The sequence below is a fragment of the Phyllostomus discolor genome, chromosome 10 (assembly GCF_004126475.2).
Source record: "Phyllostomus discolor isolate MPI-MPIP mPhyDis1 chromosome 10, mPhyDis1.pri.v3, whole genome shotgun sequence".
Taxonomy (NCBI): domain Eukaryota; kingdom Metazoa; phylum Chordata; class Mammalia; order Chiroptera; family Phyllostomidae; genus Phyllostomus; species Phyllostomus discolor.
In genome coordinates this window covers 38,912,187-38,924,983 of record NC_040912.2, presented here as the reverse complement: position 1 = coordinate 38,924,983, position 12,797 = coordinate 38,912,187, and the positions used below count along the sequence as shown (strand labels likewise).

General features: G+C 33.9%; 1 protein-coding gene across 6 annotated transcripts in view; it reads right to left on the bottom strand.

Moving 5' to 3' along the window:
* The window catches only part of PCLO (piccolo presynaptic cytomatrix protein), a 353,058-nt gene that overhangs the window by 287,048 nt on the left and 53,213 nt on the right, over positions 1 to 12,797 (bottom strand). The window lies entirely within an intron of this gene.

The following is a 12,797-nucleotide window of genomic DNA, read 5'->3' as shown; positions in this document are numbered from 1 at the left end:
AGATTACAATGTATTTTAAAGCCCTGGACATAAAAATAGTTAAGTTAGCCCTGACTGGTGTGGCTCAATGGATTGAGCACCAGCCTGCAAACCAAAGGGTCACTGGTTCAATTCCCAGTCAGGGCACATGCCTGGGTTGCAGACCAGGCCCCCAGTAGGTGGGCATGCAAGAGGCAACCACATGTTGATGTTTCTTTCCCTCTCTTTCTCACTCCCTTCCCCTCTGTCTAAAAATAAATAAAATCTTAAAACATTTAAAAAATAGTTAAGTTCCCATGATATTCTCTCTATAAAGCCAAGTTAAACCTAATATATCAAAAGAGAGTATTGGGAAATTATTTATGTGGTATGTAAACTTCTGAGTAGATATAATTAGAAAATTTTTTCTTTTTTTATTAAAATTTCCTTTTTAAATTTTTTAGTGTTGTTTAATTACTGTTGTCCCCATTTTCTCCCACTGCTCTCCCCTGCCCTGCTCACCCCCCACTCCACATCAATCCTTCCCCTTATTGTCCTTGTCATGGGTCCTTTATACATGTCCCTTGACCCTTCCCCTTCTTTAATTATTATAACTGTTAACACAAAAAGCGCTTAATTTATCCTCTCAGTAAACCATATGGTAGTCCATAAGATTTCTTTCATATGTCTTTTATGGTTTACAGGGAAATTAAAGTTAGTAATAAGAGACAATGGATTTGTATAAGAAAAGCTGGTTAAAATTTTTTAATACAAGATGTTTTCACTTTCAGGTAATTTTGAATATATCATAACCATAATTTTTCCATCAACATTAACACATTTATATGGTCTGAAATAAAAATGTATGTCTATTTATGTTTGGTTTTCAATACCTCTCTGAATTACCTCAGGGTGCCTCTTCAAACCACTCCAAATTTCTCAGGCTTTCATAAAACTATAAATTTTCACAAGTCTCCTATTCAAGTTCATACTGGAATCTCTAGATCATTATATTCTCATATTTTATCTTTGCTATTTAACTGATTTATCCAAGGAAACCTTCAAAAGGTAAATGGTTGAGAAATTCACTTCTTAAAACTTTCATGCAAAAAACATTCTGAAGGTCCTCACTCCTATGTTCATTGCAGTATTATTCACAGTGACCAAGAGATGGAAACAAAAGAATGTCTCTGGACAGATAGATGACTGGATAAAGAAGATATGGTACATATATACTATGGAATGCTACTCAGCCATAAGTAGAAATACTGCCATTTGCACCAACATGGATGGATTCTCAGATTATCATGCTAAACAAAACATCAGGCGGAAAAAGTCAAGAACCATATGATTTCATTCATATGTAGAATATAAAACTGAAAGCAGCAAATGAAAAGACAAGGTCAACGAACCTCAACTCATAGGTGCAGACACCAGTATTGTAGGCACCAGATGGAAAGGGCGATGGGGGCTAGTGGAGGGTAGAGGAGGTAGAATGAATGGTGAGGGAAGATGATTTGACGTTGGGTGGTGGGTACAATGCAATATACAGATAATGCATCACAGAAATGGACACTTTATATAATACATAATAAGTGTAATAAAATTATATATTAACCAATGTCACTTCAACAATTTTATGGATTTTTTTAAAGGTAATATTAACTCCAAAAAGAAAACCCCATTTATATTCAATGTTATATTCCTTGGGCCAAAAACAAAGCAAAACAAATAATAATATATCAAAAACAAATAAAACGCTCTAATATTTCTAATCCTCTGTTCATCAGTGAATGATAATTGTCCAGGGAACATGTGAAATTCTTATGGCTAAAGAGCTTTTAAATAAAGACTCCTTTCTTTTACCACCAAACCATTCCCTCTGGAGTTTTGCCTAGAGGGTGGTGGCGGGCAGCAGGACCCCAGCTGCTGTTTGGTAACAGTTTCATCATCAAAAAATAAAGTGTGGAGGCTGAAACCAGCTTGTGTCAGACTTCATGCAGAGTTTTAAAAGTGAAAAATAATTTGTAATTCTAACTACAGATAAAAATGCTTAAGAGTACATGCATTGTTTTAGCAATAAAGACAACCCAGTCTAGATAAAATTTCTATCAGATGTAAACCAGTTATTTGTTAGTATCAGAAGTTGTTCTTGCTGTGTCTGATTTGAGGAAATTACAGTTCACATGGAATTGAATCATACCTGGATTCATTTGTCCTACAAATGGATTACCGCTTCTCACGTGAAGTCAATTAAATAAACATCTGCAAAGAAGATTTACTGAAGGAGATAACAGAAGCTCATGATATCCATTACAGGGAAATGCTCAAGGTAGGACAGGTAAGTCTAAAATACAGGAGCTTAGAAGACTTAATGGGAGAGATCCAGATTATCTCAACAACTGATGGAAAAGGACAGGCCACAAAAGCTGTGAAAGGTCAAGATCAGTGATTGCATTTTAAAGTAGTCTACGAGAGCCCTTTCCAGAACCCAAAGTACAATAAAAAGCTATGCCCTGTCTTCTGAGCTCTTGAGTCTCTAATATGCCTCTTAATAATGGCTACTTAGAGAAATAAATCTTTAATTTTTCAAATATAACCAGATAAGTACAAATTGAACCTATTATTGTTATTCTGTAATCAGCAAACATACATTATTAAAACATAAAAATGATGACATTTAGCCAAGAGATTTGCTAGATACAGAAAGCACTCAAGCCTTACTTTCAAGAAGTTATTTTCGAATAGAATTTTAGGTTGGTAGCTCTAAGCCAAGTCTTACCTATTCTCAAAATACCATGTATCAATCTTTACTGTCCTATTTTTAGCAGAAATTGTGAAGATGCACACACAAAATGGAAAACATTATTTTATGACATATGAAAGTAGAATCCTTCTTGCAGCTTGTGCAAAATCACCCTATCTGGCCAAATTATTATGATTAAAATGATACTCCATATGTTGCTAGCATTAATTGTTAATATAAATCTATTTAGTAGAACTTGGCATTTATAAATTAATACAAGCAAATTAAAACAAAAAAGCTTATGAATACAGCCACCTTAAAATCAATGAATATTGTTAAAACCATACATAGGTGATGTTTAGAAAAAGTAAGTTATTGAAAAATTCTCTAAATGTAAGCCAAATAGCAGAGGCAAAGTTAATACACAATTATAAACAAATAACATGTCAAATATCATTATTTTACATTATCAGTTGATATACTATTGCTAATGAAGCATATATGTATTGGTAGATATCATTAAAATTAGGGGATGCAATAAAAAAATCATTTTTGTATTGCAGCATAGTAACATTATAATACTAACAAAAGCTCAAACAATATATTCATCAAAACTGTTCACCACTAATGTAGTGCTAACTTAAAACCAACATAAAAACAGCAGAATGGCCCATATAAATAGCCAGAAATTATTTTTCTTATTAATTAATTGGGTCAACTGAAATGAAAATAGGAGTGATGATGAATAATCAGTTCTCATCTTCCCTCCTGCTATTCAGGGGACAGAAATAAGTCTGATAGAACCATTGATGAAGAAGAAGGGGGAAAAAACCTTTTTCAGCATTTCTCCACAATTTCCAATTTTCTTAATTTTTTCTAAAAGTTGTTTGGTTTGAAGATAAAATAACTGGACTCTGGAAGCCTTACACTTGGCAAATGAACTCTCAAGCCTGTGTTTATACACACTTTTTGTTAGTGGATGGGCTGTTTCTCAGTATGCTCATATTTACTCAGTCTAAAACTATACATATGATTAAGAGAGGGTTTAACATTTTTGTACCTAATGAATAAAGCAATGCTTAATTTTTCCTCAAAATACATTAATATAAAGATGAACTCAAAACTGTCAATTATAAAGGCTAATTAAAAAAACTATTTCTCTACATAATTTGAATGATCCAAATAAAAACAGACTCACCCAAAGTACAAAACAGACCATCTAGAAACAATGTCAAAAAGCTTGATCCATTTTACAAGGATTTATGAAATTCCTTACATATGATAAGGAATTTCATAAATTAGTGGGGAAGAAAACTGTAATGTAAGGGAAAGCAGTTATACAATCACCTATTTTAAAAAATAATTGTAAAGCTTCATTTTGTGATTTGCATCTATACATAAAATAAATCTTATACATGATCAATGTGGTCAATGATAAATGAGTTTAAAGTAACATGTTTATTGAGAAATATGAATTTTTAAAAGCAACATACAAAATCAAATATGATTTCAACTTCACTAACTAATATGTATAAAAAGTAAGCAATTTAACAAAAATGTTAATTATGTTGGATGTGAAATACTAGCTTTTTGTGTTTCTGAAGGTTTCTTTTTACATTGAGAAAAAATATATAAGGTTTTCTATATTGAATACTACATACAAAATTAATCTAGATGATCTGTTTTCCCTAGCTCTGTGTTAACCTTTACTTCTGTGTGCTCACTGATTATTCCCAAGGTGACAGGGCAACATTCCATGTTTTCACAGATCAAGTATAATCACTATTGTTAATGGCTGGATCCCACCATTTTGAGCAGATGGGAAATTAATCCATCTGTTTCCTATTAGTGAGTAAATTTTAAAAATGGCAAAAAGAAAAAGTATGTGCTTTAAGTGTACATGCAGAGAAAGCAGAATTCAGTTCTGTCATGATTGTAGACAGTACAAGTAATGATCCTACTACCCCCCTCAAAAATATTTTCAGTAAATAAATGAAATTTTTAAAATTCCACCATTATCTACTTTTCTATACAAATATTTCTCCTTTAAACCAAGAAAGCTGTTTAGAAGCAGCTAATTTAAGTTTTGTCAGCCATCTGTAGTAATAATAATAGGGTAAATATAATTTTTCAAAATTCTTCCTGAGAATAAGTTGTGAGGAGGAATAGGGCAGGGTTAACACAAGAGTCTCCTCCATGTGGAAAACAAAAGTCAGAAGAGCCTAGTTGATGGGATAGATGAAGGCTGGAAGAAGAGGTGAGAACAATGAAGAGGATCACTTTCTAATGTACAATTTTGTGAATTACAGGTCTTGAAAATACATAATACGGAACTGTCTTTCAGGGACAGGAATTCATACATGAAGATGTTCTTAATTTTCAGTTGATACTAGGATTAATTGCATAAGCTTTGCTTTGGATAAACAAATGAATTTGGGGATCTGAATTGGAGGGAGTGTGAAAGCATCCTACAAGAAGTTATAAATTAATATATTGAAATAGCTGTGCTAAGGTGCAGGGTTCACAAAAATCTTTGAAGCTGTGTAGCAGTAGATTGGGCGAAGCTATCCAAATACAAAGGGAATAGTTTGTTAAAATGTACAACTGACTTACATTAAAGTACTTCTAATTGGAATCCCAACTTAAAAGTACCATATCTCATTCTGCCTATATTAAAGGCATGTTTTACTTAATTAAAATTAAATAGTAATTAAAGGCTAGATTCTATAAACTGCAATTTTTTTTCAGAACATCAGAGTTCCCATAAATGCTGTTACATTGTTAACTATGGAATGAATTACTTCTTCTAGTTGTAATGTATCCATTGAACTGTAGTTACATTTGTTTCAATTCTTATTTACAGGTATACCATTATCACCATCCTCTCTCTCTCTCTCTCTCTCTCTCTCTCTCTCTCTCTCTCTCTCTCTCACACACACACACACACACACACACACAATACATACTTTAAACATTTAAGAAGATTTTAAGAAATTTACACATTTTCCTTTTTTGTTCATTCTAGAACATTTCCAATTAGCACCAAGAATAAGGTTTTGGCCTGTTTTAAATTTCGAACTGTAATTCCACTTGGGTTGAAAACACAGAAATTCACCTGTTTACCTATCAAAATAACATTTAAGCTGCAAAGCATACGGGATTTGAAAGACCAAAACAAATTATCCACTGAATTTGATTCATTAAAATTTCTTTATAATATACTTTTGAAATAAAGTCATTTCTAGAATAATTCAGCCCAAGAAGAAAGTCAATCTGTCTTCCTTGCATGCTTACCACACACTTAGATTCAGAATGTACAGTTCATGCATTCCCCAATTCAACTTTACATGAGACAATTTGCTACATTATTCTCCTTATATCCTGCAATGGGTCCAGAAATGTGTGCCATTTTAGAAGAAAAGTGGCATACAGAAGGTAATAAGTGCTTTGTTATTTTAGTTTATTCTGATCTAAGTATTAGGTAACATTTATCCAATGCTTACTATGTGTGAAACATTGTATTAATATCATTAATTGTTGTATCTCCCAACTTAGAAACTACTGTTAACTTTATATGTAACTACATTGAGGCACTTGGAGTTGAAGTATGTGGTCCAAGACTACACAACTAGTGAAAACTCATCAGGTTTCAAAGCCAGGCAGTCTTCCACCACAGCCCACAGACATCACTCGAAGGGGGCTAAACGGGATAGCCATTTACCTCAAGCTCCCTTATTTTACTAATTTTGTGTTCAAATTTCATAGTGTCAAAAACACTAATACTTGGTAAATACCTGTTGAATTCCCACCAATGGGTGTACTGTCATTTTTTACATTCTAAGATTTGAAGAATTCAGTTTCCTTTAAAAAAAACTAAGGGAAAACCTATTTCCTCAATTAAATGGAAACATTTTTGTAAAACACTTAAATTCAGTTTTCTTTTCCATTATGAGATAATGGAAATAATAAATAAGTGAATAATTCCACATATTTTTGGTAGCACTGTGGCCCAGACAAAATTTTAATCAAGTAGTATTAATACTATAATGAAATTTTACATCAATATATTTATCAAATAAGACTTAATGGACAAATCATTTTAGATGGTAAAATAGTATGATCTGAAATAATAATGGTATAATGGTGTCCAGACACACTAAATCTGACAGTTGCTACCTGAACAATGATGATTTTTTTACATATTAAAAACAAGAGGAAAAAACTCCTTATTGACAATGGTGGTACAACAATGCTAAGTGACTTTTGGGGGAGAAAAAGGCATTTCCTAGCATAGAGGCCTACACTAATAACTGGCTGCTTTTGACTAAATGACAACCCATTTTCTTATGATTATTCAGAAGAACAGTTATCATAAATACTGCATTAATCTGGCCTGGAGAACATATTTCAGAATTTTTTTTGATCATGTCACAACTGGATCAAAGGAAAACTGCCAATATCCTGCAAGAGAGAGATTTTCAAGCACTTTGATCTAATGATTCTGCTTGTAGGAATGTATCCTTAGGAAATTAACAGATATATTTAACAGCTATATGTTCAAGGATACTCATTTATAATAGGAATAATTTATCAAAAAATAGAAATGTTCATATACATAGATATATATAGATATAGATATATTTCCATATATACAGAAGTGAAATAAATAGCAGACGTCCAGGAGACAAAATATGAAGGAAAAAAATGGGAGGGTCCAAAAAGGCTTTTGCAACACTACACAAGAAGGCTTGAGGGCTCCGCAGCCATGAAAAGGACCGTGGATCTTCTATCTGGAGCCCGGGGACTGGACATGCAGAAAAGGGAAACAAACTGCTCAGACAAGCTCCTCTTAAGGTCCCTGAAGCCCCAGCAAAGAGCTGGAAGAAAACAATCATCTTCCCTTTAAACTCCATACCTTCTCCACTCTGTGGTTACAATTCTAGATGCTTCCAGATCTATGCTGACAGATGAGTATGTACATTCAAGCACTGCTGGGTTAATTCCACCAATACAATTCCACAAGCACTCCACATGCCCCTCACTTTTCTCACACTGAATACAGCTTACCTCTTACCCTCAGCTTTCACTGGTCAGTAGTTCCATAGCTCCTGCCTCACAAACACTTCCCAGGTCCTTTTTCTCATCTCCACCACCACTGACATTGCCTGAGTGGAAATGCCCTTACCACAGAGAAAGTATGTCACCTCCCTCAAAAGGTCTCTCCCTACCTTACCTCAGTCACCTCTTGGCTATTCTCCATATTGTTGACCAGGTAATAATCTTTTGAACAGTCAAATGTGATCATAAAAACACCTAGTAAAAAAATCCTACAATATCACTCAAGTTATTCAGGATAAAATCCAAAATCTGTGTTATAAGCCTTTTCAACAGAATTGTAATACAATACTAGTAGACCGAGCACGTGCAAGAGTCAAAATCAGCTGTAATTTGTCTGAAATTCTACAATCAGAATTTGGAAAGAACCTAACCTTATTTTAGTAAAGTAGTATTTTTATTTTGGATTCCATATTAAGAATGGAGACATTTGGAAGTGCTGAGACTTCTGAGCTCTCTGAATGCAGCTCTGCTGTCATGAGGTGACATTTCCTATCTTAACAGCTTTATCTCTCGCCACTCTGCAACCCTTTTCCTTTCTTTCTAAAGTACTTTTATATTATGGAACCTACTGTGTTCTCTCATGCCTCTACAACTCTGTACTATTTTTTCACCTGAGCAGAAATGATGGTCTCTTTCTTCTTTGGGGAGAATTACCTATTAACTCACTAAACCCATTTCAGCTCTCACCTCTCCAGAAATGCTCCCTTGGCTCAGATCTCAAACCGCACATTGTTGGAGGTATGTTCCCCACTCATTTTTCTGCCATACAATCTCTACTAACCACAATACCCAGTGTTTGTTAAACTCTCTATTCAACATTAAATACACCCATCCACTTAATTGAAAGGAGGACTTGAGATGGTCCACTACAAAACTCGGTACAATCACCACTTGGAGGAGCAGGTAGGAAAAGCAGGAGAGGAAGCCTCAGCACCAATGACCTGCAGTCACTGAGGCAAAACCTGGTGTGCCATGTTCCACACCATGTCAGTCATCTACCCGGGAGTGTCCCTAAGTCTCCCTAAGCTTCTGAGTAACCTACCCTATGTTTGTCAATATTATAAAGAACTTTACTCTAAAGTCTGTAATTCTCTCAGTTCATTAATATCCAGTAGTGTCTGTTCATGTAAACTTTACAACCAACTTTTCTAAATAAACATAGAATTTAAGAAGTCAGCAATTTTCATTTTTATGCATAACATCATAGATACTATCTATAAAAAATAATGTGATTTATTAGTTGATATTACCTGAAGACATAAATATTGCAAAATGCATACGGCCAGAAATCCAAAATCCAAGAAGCAGAAATATCAAAGAAAGCTGACTTTTCTCAAAAAAAAAAATCAAAAACATAAATTTTATTTTCCTCAAATAATCAATTAGGAATCTACCAGCATGATTTCATTCCCTGCCCTACCCCCAAAATTCAACCAACAATAAACATTCTGCATTCACAGGAAATACCCGTTTCAAATCAGCTCTAAATAATCTGTGTAAAATAGGCACATCTAAATTCTGTGAGGCTCACCCTGGCCAGGTAGCTCAGTTGGTTAGAGCAACATCCCCACACACCAAAAGGTTTCAGGTCCCATCCCCAATCAGGGCACATGCCTAGGTTGTGGGTTCAATCTCTGCATGTTTCTCACACCCATGTGTCTGTCTGTCTGTCTGTCAGTCTGTCTGTCTGTTTCTCTCCCCTCTCCTCTCTCTCTAAAATCATTGAGAATATCCCCAGATGAGGATTTAAAATGATTAAATAAACAAACAAATGAACTAAAATCTGTGAGTCTCAGCTTCCTATAAATGAATTTGCCTTTCATTAATATCCTTTTCCATATCCAAAATCTTATAATTCAGTAAAACACAAAGCCTTGTAATGCATACAAAGGGTATTCAGAGGAACCGAGAAAACCTACAACTATTACTTTCATTTTTAAGACAAAAATATTCTATAAGCATTTCTTTTAATTAACATAATTTCTGATAAACTTGGAACGAAAACATTTAGTTATACTTTTGGTGAAATTGCATTTTTTCCAAATAAATATAGTTGTGTTAATCCTGTGCTAAAAGCAAAATATTGTATCATCCTTTTATTCTCGCCCTCCCCTCAACAGGAGTATTAGTGGGGTCATAGGAAGTTGGATTCCAGTTTCTGAGGAATACACATAATTACCAAGTACATTTTTGTATCAATTAGAGAAACAATCTCTACATAAGGTAAATCCTTGCCTAAATGACATTTTGATAAAAATACAAAGCATACTAATCCAAGCAACCCATTTTTTAGTTTCCTGAAAAATATATGACTTTTTTTTTAAACAAAACCACTTTGGCTCTCTGAAAAGAGGAATTCAAGTATATGCATATATACAAGTAGTCCTCACTATTAAATAATGATTTGTGGAATAAAGGGGTAAAAAAATGTCCATCACTTTACTGTCAATCTACATCTGAAAGCTAGAAAATAACATAACAACTGAACATCAGAATGGAGAATAACACTCATTTCAAAGTATGTCAAAGAAATAATGAGACAAAAATAGCTATACAAATATAATAATATTCTCTTTTCCAATTGAAGAACATAGATTTTTTTTTCCCTAGTACTTTTGTCACTTCTATGAGGGCTTGGGAGGAATAAAACCCTGATTTTGAGATTTACTGAGTAAGCATGGTATAATCCTACAAGTAAGGGCTGAAGTGATTTCTAGAGCTAAAACTCTGATCAGCTAACAATTTGTAGTTTTGCTAAACATTCTTGGGGAGCAATTGTTCCAAATTTTCCTTTCTTCATTTTCCCCTCTTACTGATATAGATTGTGCACATTTAGATTTGCTTGTAACAGATATTCAATTGATTTTGCATTTTGAAAAGGTCAGAGCTTAAAAGAAAACAGAATATGGATTTCAATAATGTAAGAAGGCTATTCAATGTATTACCAAGAACTTCTAAATATTTTACTGTGGACGTTTTAACCACATGCCATATTAAAACAAATACTTTTATTTCAGTGAAGAAAACTTGATAAAATGTACTTGTTGATAGAAGTTACTACAAGTCATAACCAAAAATCACTCTGGAATTATAACTTGAAGTTAAGTAACATGAAAAATGTACATGTCACTTCTGAATTTCTTTTATCTCACACTTATTAAAAATGTGCCTTATGCCCTGGCTGGCGTAGCTCAGTGGATTGAGCGCAAGGCTGCGAACCAAAGCATCACAAGTTTGATTCCCAGTCAGGGCACATGCCTGGGTTGCAGGCCATGGCCCCCAGCAACCGCACATTGATGTTTCTATCTCTCTCTCTCTTTCTCCCTCCCTTCCCTCTCTAAAAATAAATAAATAAAATCTTTAAAAAAATGTGCCTTATTTACCCCCCTGAATTTAATGACTACTGAATATTATATTTGGAGAGGAGGGAGAAGGCACTGAATCCACTTTAAACTTTTTTAACTTAGAAAGCTCTGGTGTGATATGTGGAAAACACTAAATAAACAATAACTTAGGATGTCCCATAGTTGGCAGCTGCCCATATAGTGTGGTTTGTGAGTCACACTACAGGTTCCTGAACATCCTCTTCACTATCTGCCATTACAGTACTGAAAGCCTTTCAGTCTTGAGACACTCTCTATTATTGAACCCATTGAAAGATAAAATATCTTAAGCCATTATCCCTAATTCACAGAGTTATTCACAATGGCTCAGAGTTGGCAACCACTGGAGAGCAAAGACTCATGGGGATGAATGGGCAAAAAACAGCCAATGAGATTGAGGACAAGGAACAGTCCAGAAAAACATAGAGACAGGGCAGCATCATACATATGTGTGATTTAACTATTTTGCCACAAGGCCTGTGACCAGCCCAAAAAGTTGATTCCCAAAACCATACACAGAATCAAAACTAAACTCAGCTCACATTCTCAGGCTAATATTCAGCATACTCTGACACAAATCCAATCAAATGTAGAATTGTTCTCAATTTCTATAATTTGTCACTTCAAGAATGTTATATTGTTATATGAATGGAATCATACAGTATACCTTTGGGGATTTTTTTTCAACTCAGTATAATTATCTGGAGATTCATTCAAGTTGTTGTGTGTATCAACAGTCTGGGTTTTTGTTGTTTTCTGAGTATTCCATGGATGTATCATGGTTTGTTTATATGCTTACCCACTGAAGAATATCCGGTTGTTTCCAGTTTCTGTCTATTATGAAAAAAGCGGCAATAAACCTTTGGGTTCATGTATTTGTATAAAGATTAGCCTTCATTTTTCTGGAATAAGGACCCAGGAATGCAATTTACTCGGTTATACAGTAGTTAAACATTTAGTTTTTAAAGAAACCTTAAAGATTTTCTAGATGGTATAATTCTTTTTATACATTGATGAATTCTTTTTGCTAATATGTTTTCTAAGGATTTTTATTCATATCCTGAAGAGGTATGTTGGTCTATAATTTTAACTTTTTTGTACTTTCTTTGCTTTCAGTATCAGGGTAGTATTGACTTCACAAAATGAATTGAGAAGTGCTCCCTCCTTCTTATTTTCTCAAAAAGATTCTGTAGAATTGTTGTTAATTCTTCTCCAGATTCTACAGAGAAACCATCTGGACTTGAAAATCTTCTCTTTGTAAATTTTAAAATTACAATTTCAATTTCCTTAATAATTAGCTATTCAAATTATTTCATACTGAATGAGTTATAGTAGTTTGTGCCTTTCAAGAAATTATTTTATCCTGTCAATTGTCAAACTTACATGAATAGAGTTGTTTGTAGCTTCTTTATTTGTTTATTGATGAGTGCAGGGTCTGTACTGATACCTGTTTCATTACTTGTATTGGCCATGTGCTTCTTCCCTTTTTCCTTTGTCAGTCTAGCTAGGAGCTTGTCAATTCTGTTAAACTTTTCAAAACACCAGCTCTTGGTTTCATTGTCTCTTTTTTTTCTGTTTTCAATTTCATTGAT